At 50.8% G+C, this 15,214-nt stretch overlaps 1 long non-coding RNA gene across 1 annotated transcript; it reads right to left on the reverse strand.

Annotated features, from left to right (window-relative positions):
• Nucleotides 1-1,114: 1,114 nt before the first annotated feature.
• Nucleotides 1,115-7,296, reverse strand: LOC124090386 (uncharacterized). The gene is made up of 2 exons (XR_006851082.2): nt 6,654-7,296; nt 1,115-2,063 (listed from the first exon to the last, which is right to left on the reverse strand). It is a non-coding gene; the product is annotated as an uncharacterized LOC124090386 (long non-coding RNA).
• Between the last annotated feature and the right edge of the window lie 7,918 nt (nt 7,297-15,214).

Here is a 15,214-nt window from a genome sequence, read left to right on the forward strand (position 1 = left end):
CAGTTCCCGGGTCAGCCAATCAAAATATAGGATGTCTGCTGACCCATAATGGCGATGGTGAGGGGAGCCTGGGAGGAATGGAGAAACTCTAGATAGGGCAAAGGGGAGGGAGGGCCAGGGAGGGGGCCGGGGGTAGGAATGACGGTGGAATGAGATGGACATCATCACCTTAAGTTCATGTATGAAGACTTGAATGGTGTGAAAATACTTTGTGTATAATCAGTGACTTCAAAAATTGTGCTCTACATGTGTGTTATGAAATGAATTGCATTCTGCCATCATGTATAACAAATCAGAATAAAAAAATAGGATGTCCAGTTAAATTTGAATTTAGACAAAAAAGCATAGAAATAGTCCCAAATATCGTATGGAAAGTACTTTTGCCCAGAAGTATTCATTGTTTATCTGAAATTCCAATGGAAGTGGGTGTCCTGTGTTTGGCTCCCCAAAATGCGGAGTGCACAGTGCACGTGGCATTTGAGGTCACAAAGAATTCCTAAGGAGGCAGAGCACACCCGCATGCGCGCGCGCACATACACACACACACACACACACACTTTGCTTCCTCACATGAATATATATATATAAAGTGTCACTGTGATGGTTTCAAAAGTTCTCCTAACAGTGACCAGTTGCTGTCTGTGAGAGGACACTGTTTGCCTTCTGTGTGAACTTAAATGCATTTAACTTGCAAATTCTTCCACAGAGAAGGGTCCCCTGTGAGTGGTGTGAGGTAGCTCCTCCCCTTCACCTAGTGAGCCTGTGCCCCCTCCGCCATCTCAGGCCCAGATACCCACCAAAGGGAACACTGGCTGCAGGCCTCCCTAGGGCTTGCAGAGATGCATTTCTCTCCTACCCTGTCACTCTGAAATGTAAGGCAGCTCCTTCATTTAGGGCTTCCCACAGATACAGAAATTTGTCTGAAGGGGATGGAAACAATCAATTTGTACCTTCTGGGCTCCAAGGAACTGCATATTTGACCCAGAGACTGTTTTCCCTTTTAAAATGCTCTGAGCTCGCAAAATTCCCAAACACCAAGGGTCCCCCAAGGATCACTTAATGGGTATCATTAAATACCCACCACTTTGTGTTACTATAACAAAACATTCGAGGCTTATAAAGAGAAGAGTTTTATTTAGCTCAGAGTTCCGGAGGTGAAAATTCTAAGATGGTATGGCCACATGTGACAAGGGCCTTGTGCTGCATCATAACATGGCAGATGGTACTACACAGCAGAAGAGTGGTGAGAACTGAACTAGTTCCTGGAGCCCTAATCTGAACACCCAAAATGGGCATGGATCCCAGTGACCTAATTGTGTCTCACTCGGCCCCTCCTCTTCAAGGTTCTATGAGCTCTTAATGCGTTACATTGGGCAACTGAGCCCATGAGTCGGTGAGAACAGACCACATCAAACCATAGCACCCCACAACAGCCGCTTCTCCTGGCCCTTCCTTAGCCTGGTCCTGGGTGTGGACATGAGGGGCAGGAGCACAGGAGAAGGGAAGGCCCAGGCCTGATGGTGAGTAGAGAGTGTGTGGCCCAGTCTGGGCCCTTCCCATACAGGAAGGGTCTCATCTGACAGTCAGAAAAGGGACGGTCCCCCAGACTAGCAGCGGCAGGACTAGATTGTAGCTGGAAATCAGCCCATAAGTCAGGAGCATCCTTCCAGGGAAACGTGGGTCAGGAACGTGTAAGTCGTGCACACAGAACCAGGAAGAGGGCAGAGCAGGTGGAGCCGGAGACCCACAGGACAGGAGCAGGGCCAGAAGACGTTCTTGCCGCCTCTGGGTTGCTTGGTGCTGTAAGCAGGACGCCGTGGTGCTGGGGGGACTCGGTATTGGGGGGACTCAGTGCCGGGGGGCCTCAGCTCTGGGGGGACTCAGCGCCTGGGATTTGCGTCCAGCCTCGGGTCACGTTCAGGATGCGGGAGCTGTCCTCATCTCCCCACCTCCTCCTCCAGCCCTTGAATTAAATCAGGATCTCTCAGAGTTTTTCTCTTATGCACTTTGGCAGATGCTACAGATGAGAACTTGGTTTATCATGTTGTTGATATTGTCGAGACCTAAGGAAACGAGGGAGAAAATGTTAATAATGAAGATTGTTAGAGGATAATTTTCAAAAAAAGACAAAAGAAGGAAAAAAACCACAACTCTTATGCAGAGATAAAGGGAATGCAAGTCAAATGTTTCCTCTAACATTAATTATGATGAGTTGGAAACATTAATCATAGCATTAATTATAATGAGTTTGACATCCCCTTGAAGGGGTCGAATGAGGATTTGTCTTGTAGAGGTTTATCTTTTCTATCTGACAAAACTCATTTGCATGGTACTGGATGGGCACGGTTTGCATCACCAGGGACATCAAGTATTGCATCACCTCCCATTTTCCATGAGTGGACATCTTTGCAGAAACATTAAATACAAAGTCAGGGGCACACACACCCAGGCAAGATATTGGGGGGTTCTGTTAGTAGAATCTCTGGCAATCTTTTATCTATTTCAAAATCTTCCACAATTTTTCCCAGAAAACTAAGTTTAAAAATGTGTTGCAGGGGCTGTGATTGCGGCTCAGCGGTGGAGCGCTCCCCTATCACGGGCGGGACCTGGGTTTGATCCTCAGCACCACATAAAAATAAAATGCATTGTGTTGTGTCCAACTACACCAAAAAATAGATATAAAAAAATGTGTTGCCTCTGTGACTGTTACATTCTTCTGGAATTTGAAAGCTATTATTCAGTTTAACAGACAAAGGGCTCACATCACCGATCCTTTTCCTGGGCTCCATACACCTAAAACTTTTTCCTCACAGATTGTTCTAGCAAAAGGTCAGTTTGAAGCCTGGGTGCTTGTCTCTCCTGCAGGGGAGATGCTCACAGCCCTGTCTATTTTTCTTAATTTGTTCTTCTCAGGTACGACGGCAGTGGAGTGCATTTTGACGTATTACGCACACATGGAGTATGGCTTATTCTAATAGGATCCCGTCCTTGTGGTTGTGCATGATGTGGGGTTTCACTGGTCGTGTATTCATATATGAACATGGGAAAGTTCTGTCTGATTCATTCCATTGTCCTACCTATTCCAGAACATTCCCTCTCCCTTCCCTTCATTCCTCTTGTCTAATCCAGTGAACTTCTGCACTTCCCTCTCAGCCCTTGTGTGTGAGCATCCGCATATCAGAGAGAACATCCGGCCTTTAGTTTTTCTGGAATTGACTTATTTCACTTAGCCTGATATTCTCCCCTCCATCCATTTACCAGCAAATGCCATAATCTCATTCTTCTTTAAGGCGGGGTGATACTCCATTGTGTATATGTACCACATTTTCTTTATCCATTCGTCTGTCAAAGGGCACCTGGGTTGGTTCCATAGCTTAGCTACTGTGAGTTGAGCTGCTATAAACATCCATGTGGCTGTGTCACTGTAATATACTGATTTTAAGTCCCTTGGGTACAGGGATAACTGGGTTGAATGGTGGTTCCATTCCCAGATTTCTGAGGAATCTCCCTTCCTCTTTCCAGAGTGGCTGCAGTCCCACCAGCCGTGTGCGAGTGAGCCTTCCCCACGGCCTCGCCAACATGGACTGGTGCCTGTATTCTCGGTAATGGCCATTCTGCTCTGTCTGCTGTTTAAGACCAGTTTGTAGCTACTGGCATCGGTGCCAGATAACCATTTGTGGAAGGCCGTCCTCTGCCTTGAGGGTGTCACCTACTCGCTAGAGGAGAGCACAGTGTCCCAGCTGTGACAAACACAAGTGTCTTCTGGGGGCAGTGTCCCCCGGAGTGTTCAAGAACACTCTGCTTTTGATTGAATGAGCATGGTTCTTAGTCTCTGGGGGAAGACTCTAATTTGGGGGGGGGAAGACTCTATTAAAAAAAAAGAACTCTTTTAGAGGAAGGATGAGAAACCTATGTCATTATTCTTGCTGCCTGAAAGTAACCTGCTCAAGACTGATAAAACCCTGGGAAAATCGAATTCAATTTTAGTTTGGTCTCTGAGGCCAGCTGAAAGCCAACACAGAGGACCCAAGGGGAGAAGGGAGGAGTGGACCAGGAGCACCGCGCTGCCGCACCTTGACAGGAGCCGGCCTCCTCCGACTCTCGGGGGAATCCCTCAAGGGCCGTGGGCGGGGGAGCAGGAAGGGAGGGCAGGGAGCAAGCACAGGCCCTGGGGGTCTGGAGCCTCCACTATCTCGCCCTCTCAGAGCCCAGAGCAGTGACGGGGACCCCCTGAGGTCACCAGCTGATGGAAACTGGAACCCAGTCTGTCAACAGGCCGATGGCCAGGAGGCACAGGTAGGAATCTGTCACCCAGCTGCCCCTTGTCCCTCTGCCCTACACGCAGGTCTACCAGATAGCCCCTCTCATTAAGCACAGACGGGAGCCAGAGGGTGCCGAGAGACTCCGAGGGAGATCTCCAGATGCCAGCGACAGGCCCCAATGGCAGACACCGCGGGCCGGGCAGAGGTCACCTGAGACCCCTGGATCCCTCTCTCCTGCCCTCCACCTCCTCGGCCTCACAGCAGACGAGGACAGCATCTCACAGATGAGCCTCACACACTGGCATCGGGAAAGCCCATCTACAGCATTTTTATCCCTTCCCGGTGAGGAAAATCCAGCTCCTGGCGCAAGGACGTTGCTTGTCACTAAAAAGCACGAGGATTCGGGTAGCCCCCGGCTGGCCACTCCCACACCGGAGGGGGTTCTGCCCCCACCTGCTGCAGAAGTGCCAGGGGACTCTCCTCCCATGAGCCCAGGGATCCCGCCTGAGAGCTGGCTTCTCCAGGCTGCTCTGGCACGGGGCTGCCCTCTGCTCCCTGGCAAGCTTACTAAGTACTGGCTGAGAAGAAGGTTCTGGCAACTTGGAGAGACAGACAGAGAGGAGGCTTCTCCACTTCCGGGGCGGGGCATTAGCTGAGCAGCCGCTCACACCACCGACCCCTCTGCACGCCCCGGGAAGGCAGGTTGCCGCGGAGGCCGAGGGTCACCTGCAACAAAGGGCCACCTGTGCTCCCCCAGCCAGACGGGCAGTGGCGTGTGCCCGCTAACCACCCGCTAGTCTGTGCAGGGTCGTCCGCGCCTGTTCCCCCCGGGATGATGCCACAGCTGAGTCTCGGAGAAATGGGAGAACGAACCCAGCAGCCGAATCGAGAAAGGCCGTCCCTGGAGGATGTGGGGAGGGTGCCACAAAAGGACACCTGGAAGGGGGCCAGCCCCGGGACGGTCCTCGGGAGCTGCTCCTTGGCCAGCAGGCTCTCACTCTGGCTGGTGGAGGTGCCAGCCAGGCCCAGCCAGCTCAGTGAGTCCCATGGCCAGCACCCCCACCCCCACGCCTCTGCAAACTGTCCAGTAGGGGGCACTGTTGCCCCCAAGTCTCAGACATCCCCTGCTCCTTGTGGGGCTACACAGGGGCTCCCCGTGGAGCCCCCACAGCAGCCCTAGGGAGCCTGGCTATTGGCAGGCTTCGGGGTCAGCCCACCTGGCAGAGGGGTGGCTTCCTGTATTCTTCAAGATAACAGCAGCAACAAGCATTATGGCTGCCATTTACTGAGCACCTACTATGTGTCAGGAACTCACCAAAACTCCACAGGCACGCTCTGGGTTAGTTGCAGTTATTCCCATTTTACAGGTATGCGAGGCAAGGCTCAGAGGCCGCCAGTCGATAAGAATCAGAGCTTAAGGTCCGTGGGGATCCTTCCACTCACACATAGCCTCAGAGCCTGTCCTTCCAGAGGCTGCCTGTCCCCTGGGATCCAGGGTGGCCTTGGCTAGCTAGTGTAGCTAACATTATAAACGGCGCCTCTCAATTGCCCCAGTGGGAAGGTACTTGGTTCTAAGTTGCAGCCTGACCTCAGGCAGGTCATTCACCATCTCTGGGCCTCTGTCCCTAAAACTCATCCCCAAGGCTGTTGGGAGACCAAACGCCTCTCCGTGGAGGGTCAGATGATGCCCCAGCAGAGACCCCGTGGGTCTGGCGTGTGGGACAGGTGTGTGCGTGCCCGTTAAACTTGGTCGCTTCCGTGTGGAGGCTGGTCAGATGTCCCTGAGGGGGAGATGAGGCCTGGTGGGCAGGGTCCTGCCGCCCACAGAGCCCACAGCACACCAGGCACACAGTAGGTGCTACTTCTCACCTGCTCAGGGGACATTTGGCAATGTCTGGACACAGTGTTGAGGGTCACAAGCAGGCAGGGAGGGACAGCTGCATCAGGTGACTTGCAGGTTGCTGAACACCCTACCAGCCCAGGAAGTCCACCCCCAGCCCTGCACGGCAAAACCACCTGGCCTGACTGGGCACCTCCTGCCACTTCACCAAGAGGGGACCAGGAGTCCAGAGTGAGAGATCCTGACCTGAGTGTGTTGAGGCCCACTGGTGTCACAGCTCTGAGGGCCCCTAGGTGAGGGCCCTGGTGTGATCTGGGAGAGGACAATGAGAAAGCCAGTGGGTACCCTCTGTTGATACCTGATATGGGCCAGGCTCTGGGTATGGGCTGGACTGTGTTCTCTCACAGCTGAAGTGGGTGCTGCTACGTGAAGAGGCACAGAGAGGTCAGACAGCCTGCCCAAGGTCACACAGCTATACCAGACAGAACCAGAATTTGAGCTGGGAACTGTGGGGCTCCAACACCCACATTCTTTCCATTATTCTGGCTCACCTCCTGCAGAGTTCCCAGCGTGCAGCCTTGCCTTCCAAAACAAACGGAAGTATCCTTCCATAATCCCCGTGGTTTTCTCAGGCGTATCATTTGAGCTCCTGGGAATTGGGGGCCTTCCAGTTCTCGGGTTTGCCGTCCCTTGCAAGCCTGTGGTCTCCCGGAGTCTCCATCTCTTCACCGGAAAATAGGCCCTTCGAGGACTGCAGGGCAGGGCTGCAGACTTGCAGTGGGATCCGGCAGGTGCCCTGGGGGGGCACCATCAGAGGCCTGGCCTCCTGGCCTGGCAGCCCAGGTCTGGCTGCTGGTTGGTGGTGAGGCAGGTCCTTTTCCAGGGCCAGGGTCAGGGAGGCCCCTGCATGCTTGTGTGGGCGGCTGAGCTGGGCCCTGGGGAGCCCCTGAACAAAGAGGCCTCAGAGCCTGGCTGAGCCCCGCCTCCTGCGCAGTCAAAGCGTCTGGGCCCAGTGCTGTGCCTGGTTGCAGGCCAAGGCGGGGCCAAGGTCTAGGATCAAGGTCACCCTTGAGGTTGGGGCACATGCAGGACACACTGAGGGCCTCGGCCGCAGCCTGGGCGACACTTGTCCCAGTGCCCGATGCTGAGCACTCGCAGAAGAACCAGGCACCCTGGCTGCGCTCTCGGGGGGGGGGGGGGGGGGGAGCGGCCCCCAGCTCAGCAGAGCCCCGCGTTCCTCTGCAGGGCCCTGGACTGGGTCCCCCGGAAGCCCCGGGAATGAAGTCCCAGCTGAAGCCAAAAGCTCGCTGGTCACTGAACTGGATGGAACAGGGCTTGGGTGTTTTCCAGAACCCTTCACTCGGAACATTTGTGGGTTTGTTTATTCACCCGTAAGCCCTCACTGCCCAGCGTCCCGTGGGCCTGGCGCAGCTCAAGGCGCTGGGGGTCCTGGGGAGAAAGAAGTGGGGGCAGCCTGGGAGTCACCCCGGGGGTGGGGTGGCCACCTGCACGCAGCGCCTGGAGCCGGTGGGCCTGGTGCAGTCCGCACAGGGGGAATTCCCTGGAGGAGACAGGACAGGGCCTGGGGACAGGGGACTGCCCTGGAAGAAGTGTGGCCGGTGGTATAGAAACAGAGGGAGGCCAGCTGCCTCCCCTGGAATCGAGATCTGAAACGAACCTGAATTTCCTCTGCCCCAACTGCCTGGTTTTGAGCTGAAGGAAATTAAGTAACGCGAGGTTTGGGTTTCCCAGGGTCTGCATGGTCCCCGAGTGCAATGCGGGGTTTGTCATCAAGGGACCCTTCACTCATCTGACCCCCTTCATTCCACCAACCTCGGGGAGTCCTTGCCCTAAACTGGAATCTGTGGATCTCACCGGGAACTTCCAGTTTCCATAGCAACAGAAAGCATCCCCCAGGGAGGCTGGCTCAGGGGCCCACCTGGCTTCAGATCTCATGGCAAGTGACTTGAATAAGAAGTTGGATCGCATTTTTTTTTTTTTTTGGAATTTGTCCCCCCTCCCCGCCCTCCTGCTGCCACCTGCGAGCGGAGACACTGGGGAAGTAACGCACAGAAGGTGCCTGGCACAGAGACACCTTCATAGAGGGAGCTGTCATCCCCACATGGGTTCTATGTGCCCTGGGCTTTCCCGTTTACGAAGCTACCCCCCTTGAGTGTTTTCTTAGGTTTTCACACTGACCCCAGAAGTTCAGCAGAGTAGCTGTAACTCACCGTCATTTTATAGAAGAGGAAATTGAAGTTCAGAGAAGCCAAGTAATGTACCAAGGGCACACAGCTCTTCCAGACTAGAAGAACTAAGATGGAAAGTGGGGCTGGGAACTAAAGCTTGGTGCTCTGGCCTGACATGGTGACCGAGCTTCCTGCTGATGCCAGCAGAGTCCGGGGACTGGCATTTCCCAAGTAATGAGTCACGACTGACATCTAGGAGAGACGTGGGATCCGACACTAGTCATCTGCCACCTATGTGGGGCGTGCTAGTGGCCCAGGGAATGTTCTAGGAGGAATCCTGGGTAGACAGATATAGCACACAGGGTCTCCAGTCCCACCTGCTCTTCTGTGGCATGCCTGCTTCATGCTCCTTCAGGATGTGGAATCGAATTCCACACACACCCTGGAGTCTGGGCTGGCCTCGGATGACCGGTTTCACCTGCAGAACATGACAGTGTTCTACTCTGAACTCAGACGCTGTGCCGTGAGAAGTCCCACGCGGAGGCATCAGGAGCTGTCCCTCTGATGGCCTGGGCTGTTCTCCATTGATGCCCCAGGACCGAGTGAGCCATCTGGGACACCCTGCGTGGTCAGGCCTTCGGATACCTCCAAGCCCAACTGAAATCTGACTGTCAACAGCATGAGACCCTAAGTAAGACCTAAGGCAGAGCCCAGGGAAGTCACAGAACCACAAGGGGTAATGGTGTCTCAATCATTTAAGCCTTGCTGGGCGCGGTGGCGCACACCTTATAATTCCAGTGGTTTAGGAGGCTGAGGAGGGAGGATCACAAGTTCAAAGCCAGCCTCAGCAATGAGGTGCTCAGTAACTCAGTGAAACCCTATTTCTAAATAAAATACAAAAATAGGGCTGAGGATATGGCTCAGTAGTTGACTGTCCCAAGTTAAATCCCCAGTACCCACCCCCCACCCCAAAATAATTTAAGCTCAAAGCTGTGGGGAGGGGTCACCTGGGCTGGCTTTCAAGGCTCTTTGGTTAAAGAGAACTAAGTGTAAGAAATTAACTGAGTCCCCTCCTCTGGGCTCCCAGATCCCCATAGGATCACTACCAGAGCCCCTGAACCCCAATTCTTTGTTTACCGTCTGTCCCACTGGGCCAAGGGCTCCTGGAGCCTGGAGAGCACACCAAGGTCCTGGGGTCAATGCAACAGAACCAACACCAGTTTTAAGCCAAACAGAAACCATCCAGGAGCAGGTCCTGGGTCCTGCTTGACTCTCTAGGACGTTTTCAGGGGAGGCCTGGGGGAGGGACGGGGGCAGGAGAGTCAGCTCTGGGCAGAGCTGGAGGTCTGTGGCTCCCTGGCTGCGTGTCCCAGCTGGTCAGCGGATGGCAGCCGGACATGGCTGGGTTTGCTGGTGGCCACACTTACCCCATGGCAGGGGACCCACCACCCATCTTCCCAAAGCTGCATGGAAAGGATATTAAGCCGAGTGTCCTGGCCCTTAAACCCACTCACCCAGAGAAAATGGCGGGACCCCTTTGACCCCTGACCCCTTGGGGCACTCCTGCCAGGTGTGTGCTGCCAAGTCCTGGGTAAGGGTTTGCAATTCTGCAGACTCCCGGGTGGCTTCCCCGTGTGCTGGAATGCACTCCACAGAAGAAAAACTGAAAAGCAAATTGGGCTGAAGTATATGTTAATCCCCCAGAACAGCTGGATTTAGTCATCTGGAGGGACTTACCAGTCCCTTCTAGAACAGAAGGAAAGTGTAAAGGAAGGGGGTCGTTTGTGCTAAGCACCTACTGGGTGCTGGGGTTGTGCAAGGCACTGTCCATAGATTATGTCCTTTAATCCCGACAGCCACCTGGAGCCTCCCATCAACCCATTTCAAGGTGAGCCAGGAGATGTGAGTGGCAGAGGCAAGATTTGAACCAAGGTCCTGTTAGACTCTGCAGCTGGAATCCACTCATTAAACCACACGGCTTCACAGAGTGTCAACAAGAGGCCTCTGAATGGAAATTCGCAGGCCTTATTCTGGGGTCCGCCAAGAGCCATTTCCCCAGCTTTTACACACTCCCCACAAGTGTGGACACCTGAGTCCTGGCTCACAGATGAACAGAGAACAGCAAATAAGACGCAGGAGAGAAGCCCGAAAGGAAGCGCACCTTGTGATAAATAGCCTGGAAGGTTCCAGTCACAGCAAGTGCTGGGGTGGCTTGAATCAGACCAACCCCCGATTACAATGGAAAACTCTGGATGATGAGATTAAACACACAGGCGTCCACACGTGTGCGTGCACACACACACACACACACACCATTTGAAGGCACTGGAAAGCAGCCCAAATTTGGTGGAAACTCAACTGTTTGAAAAAAGGAGATAAAATTTTGCTTAGCATAATCATCTGAAGATCCATCCATTTTCTGGCAAATGCCATAATGTCATTCTTCTTTATGGCTGAGTAATATTTCAATGTTATATATACCACATTTTCCTTATCCAGTCATCTGTTGAAGGGCACCTAGATTGGTTCCATAGCTTGGCTATAGTCAGTTGAGCTGCTGTAAACATTGATGTGGCCGAGTCACTGTAGTATGCTGATTTTAAGTCTTTGGGTATATGCCAAAGGTCCAACGTTCTCTCTGACATGTGGATGCTAACGCACAACAAGGGGGGGAGGGGAAGAATAGAAGTTTAGTAGATTAGACAAAGTGGAATGAAAGGAGGGGTGGTGGTGGAAAAGAACAGGAAAGACTGTGAGGTGCATCTGACCTAACTTCTCTGTGTACATCCATGGATACACCACAGTGAATCTCACCATCGTGTACATCCACAAGACTGGGCTGCTAATTAGAATAAGATGTACTCCATGTTTGTATAAATAAGTAAATTGTACTCTACTGTCATGTATAACTAAAAGGACAAAAATTTAAAAAATTAAAAAAAAAGGAAATAAAATGATATTGCTTTCTCAAAGACAAAGCTTCTGGTTTCACCAAATCGACCCCCTCTGCTTTTCAGTTTAATTTATTTCTAATTCTGTTTTATTACTTCCTTTCATCTAATTTTGGGCACAATTGCTCTCCCTTTTCTTGTTTTTCCAGGTGGAGACTTAGGTCTTGCCTTAGACATTTTCCCTTTCTAGACAGCAATCCAGGCTATGAATTTGCCTCCAGGCACCACATTACCTGCATTTTACAAATATCGATGTATTGTGCATTCATTTTTCTTCACTTAAAATTAATGTCTAATTTCCTTCTGATGGTTGATTTGACCCACGTGTTCCTTAGACATATGTCATTTCTACAAGATTATGGGATTTTCCTACTGTCCTTAGGGAATCAATTTCTAATTTCATTCCACTGTGAGGACATGCTTCCTGTAACTGGATCCTCTGACATTCACTGAGACTTGTCCTAAGCTCAGAACATGGTTGTCTTGGTAAGTTTTCCACGTGCCGTGGGGAGGCGCCTGTGTCCTGATGCCCTTGGGTGAGGCAGTTATCAATGGCGCCTGAAGCAGGTGGTTCATAGGGCCCTGTTTCCTGTTGGTCCCTTTTCCCTCTTGCTCTGAGTTCTTTGGGTTATTTCTCTGGTTCCATTTTACCTCCTGTGGCCCCTTAGCTGCACCTCTCTGCTCTTCTTCAGGGGTCGCTCTTGCATGATGGACGGTGTGGGAACCGTACAGCACGATGCCTCCTTCCTCTCCTGGCCTTTGTGCTAACTCCACAGAGCTTTGTATATATTTAACAATATACATAATAACCCCAAAATATCTTGCTAGCATTTTTACTTTAATCCGTCAGTTATCTCCGTGATGGGGTGAATGTGGCTGGTCCCTGAAGGCTCCTGTGTGGGAGCTTGGTTCCCAGTGGGGTGATGTTGGGAGACAGTGGGGCCTTTAAGAGGCGGAGTCTGGTGGGAGGCCTTAGGCCACTGGCGCACTCCCCTCGGAGGGAGCTAAGGGAGCTCTCCTGGGACCCTGGTTGGCTCTCACTAACAAGCCTGGCCCCTCCCCTGCTCTTGGCTTCTGACCTGCTGCTGCAGTCTCTCCCCCACCCAATCGGCCACTGTGACCCCACTATGACAAGGTCCTCACCAGAGTTGACCTGCTGCTGGGGCTCTGTCCTTGGTCCCCCAGCCCTGCCAGCTAAACAAACCTCTTTTCTTTGTAAGTCCCAGCTTCGGGTATTCCGCGATAGTAACAGAAAACGGAAGGATGCGCTTTTACAGGGATTTTTTTGAAAGAAAAAAAAATGTATATTATATTTACACACACGTTTATCACTCTGGCACGCTTTGCTCCTTTAAAAAGGCTGACTAGGCCAAGTGTTGCCAAGGAGGTGGAGTTTGGGATTGGGAACTGCTGGCGGGAATGTAAAATGGTACTGCTGCTTTGAAAATGGTTTGGTGGTTCCTTAAAGAGCTAAACACACACCTGCATATGTCCAGCCAGTCCCTTCCTACATAGTTACACAAAAGAAATTCAAGCATATTTCCACACCAAGATCAATACACGATCATCATAGCAGGTTCATTTGTGATAGTCAAAAACTGGAAAAAATCCAGTGTCCATCAATAGATGAGTGGATTAAAAAACTGTCACCTCTGTGTGACAGAATGCTATTCAGCAATAAGAAAAGGCAACAACACAGCTAAGGTACTTCATCATCATGTCGTCAGAAAGGGACCCGAAAGAAAAGAAGAGCCATTTTCGACGCTGTTTTAATCTTATGAAGTCCTAAAAAATGCAAACTAATCTACAGGGACAGGAAGCAGCTTATTTGCTAGTTGGAACTGAAGAGCAAGAGGAATGGATTTAAAGTAGTACAGGGAATCCATTTTTGGGAAGATGAATAAATTCATTATCTTAATTGCGATGATATTTTTATGGTTGTACATGTGCCTGAATTCCTCAAAGCTTATACTTTAAATGTGTATCATTCATTACATGTCAATTATACATCAATAAAGCTGTAAAAATTTATTGGGTAGGCTTAAAACAGATTGGAAATGGTCATCAGTAAACATGAAAATATAACAGAAGCAGGTGTGGTGGCCCATGATCCCAGCAGCTTGGGAGGCTGAGGCAGGAGGATCACTTTTGAGGTCAGCCTCAGCAACTTAGCAAGACTCTGACTCAAAATTTTTTAAAAAAGGGCTGGGGGTGTAGCTCAGGGGTGAATGCCCTTGGGTTCAATTCCTAGTATTGGAATAAATAAAGGAGGAAAAGAAGGAAGGGAGGGAGGGAGGAGAGAAGGAGGAACATGGAAATGCTGACTTCAAGGAGGAAAGGCCTGGGGACGGTGACTGGGCTGGAAACGGAAATGGACACTTTTTCTTAATGTCTTTAAAAGACAGTTAAGAACTTAAAGCAGAACATTTTTTTTGAAGAGTATAGGGTTTATCATTTATGTAGAAATAAAAAGCCCAGGGGACAAGAGAGGATAAGCGGACGAAAGGCACTCTAGTTTTGCATCTCCCAGGACAGGATGGGAGAGGAAGTCAGGGTGAGGGAGGTGAGTCAGCCTGCCTATCGTCACACCTGGAGTCGTCACTGCAGGGAACGCAGACGGACGGCTAGAAGGCCAGGAGAGAAAGAAGTGAGCACAGCGGTCACCCCCAAAGGAAGCCCAGCAAGAAGGCAAAGGAACGAGGAAAGGGAAGAAGAGATCACCAGGAGACGAGGCGCGCGTCCTGCCACATCGACGGTCACTCAGCTGTTCCACACTGACTGAGGACCAGCCATCCAGCTGGATCAAACTGTAGAAAAGTAAAGCAAGGCCTGACTGTGTGCTGCCAACCAGAGAGCTTCCGCTACAACAAAGAGAACATCTGAATCAGAATGACAGGAGGACCGTGACAGAAGTGTGTGCAAGGTCTAGTGTGAACATGACGTCAAGGTAGGGGTCAGGGGAACGTTCCAGAAGGGGACCAGGAGCAGTTCACTTAGAAAAATAAGAACAGCAGCCCCAAACGTGCACATGCGTGTGTGTGTGCACGTGTGAGTGCATGTGTGTGTGTGAGCACTTCCACACAAGTGAGACCCACGCCAACAGGACTAACGGGGAGACTCAGGAGCCCCCATCACACTGACGTGCTGCGGTGCTCTGTGGTAAGGGCTGGGAGGCACTTGCCTTGGGTGCAGAACCTAAGGGGGCAGGAGAAAGTGTTAAAAAAAATCAAAATTAAAGCAGAAAAAATTTCTGATGAACAAAAACTCGAAATTGTAAATAGAGTTAGGATCAGTAATTTCAAAGTTTATGGGGTCAATCAACCCAGCATCAGTTCAGATCCTTCCTGATTTACGATTTTAGTATTTTGCTTCACACTTCTAAATAATCCATGGGTCAAAGAAGAAATCATAGAGGGAATTAGAAATTATTTTAAACAGAATGATAACATATTAAAGTTATAGGGGAAGCTGGGCTCACTCCCCAGCAGCCACATCTCTGCCAATAAATAAAAATAAGATCCAATAATGTAGGATGTGGCTAAAACTCTTCAGGGGGAAACATTTACCTTTAGATGCTCATATAAAAAATAAAGCTTTCAACTCAATAATCTAACCATTCACAATAAAAACTGGGGGGAAGGGCAAATCAAACTTTAGTAAAAGGTTAATTATAAAGGTGCGTAGAGATCAATAGAATAGACACACAAACCACAACAGAAATCAATAAGGCCAGCGGTTGTTTCCTGGAACAAACTAATAAAACATAAAGCCCAGCTAAACTGATGAGCTGAAGAGAGAAACAACACACCACTCGCTAACACAGGATCGAAGACAAAACCTCCTGCAGGTGCCACGAGCCATAACAGATGACGTCACACAGTCCATGTGACAACTTGGATGAAATGGGTGAATCACTTGGAAAAACGCAACCTACTAAAACTGACTCGAGAAGAAATAGAAAGTGTGAAACCA

This window comes from Marmota monax, unplaced genomic scaffold (assembly GCF_021218885.2).
Source record: "Marmota monax isolate L192 unplaced genomic scaffold, Marmota_monax_Labrador192_F-V1.1 WCK01_AAM20220418_F8-fsc00017, whole genome shotgun sequence".
Classification (NCBI taxonomy): domain Eukaryota; kingdom Metazoa; phylum Chordata; class Mammalia; order Rodentia; family Sciuridae; genus Marmota; species Marmota monax.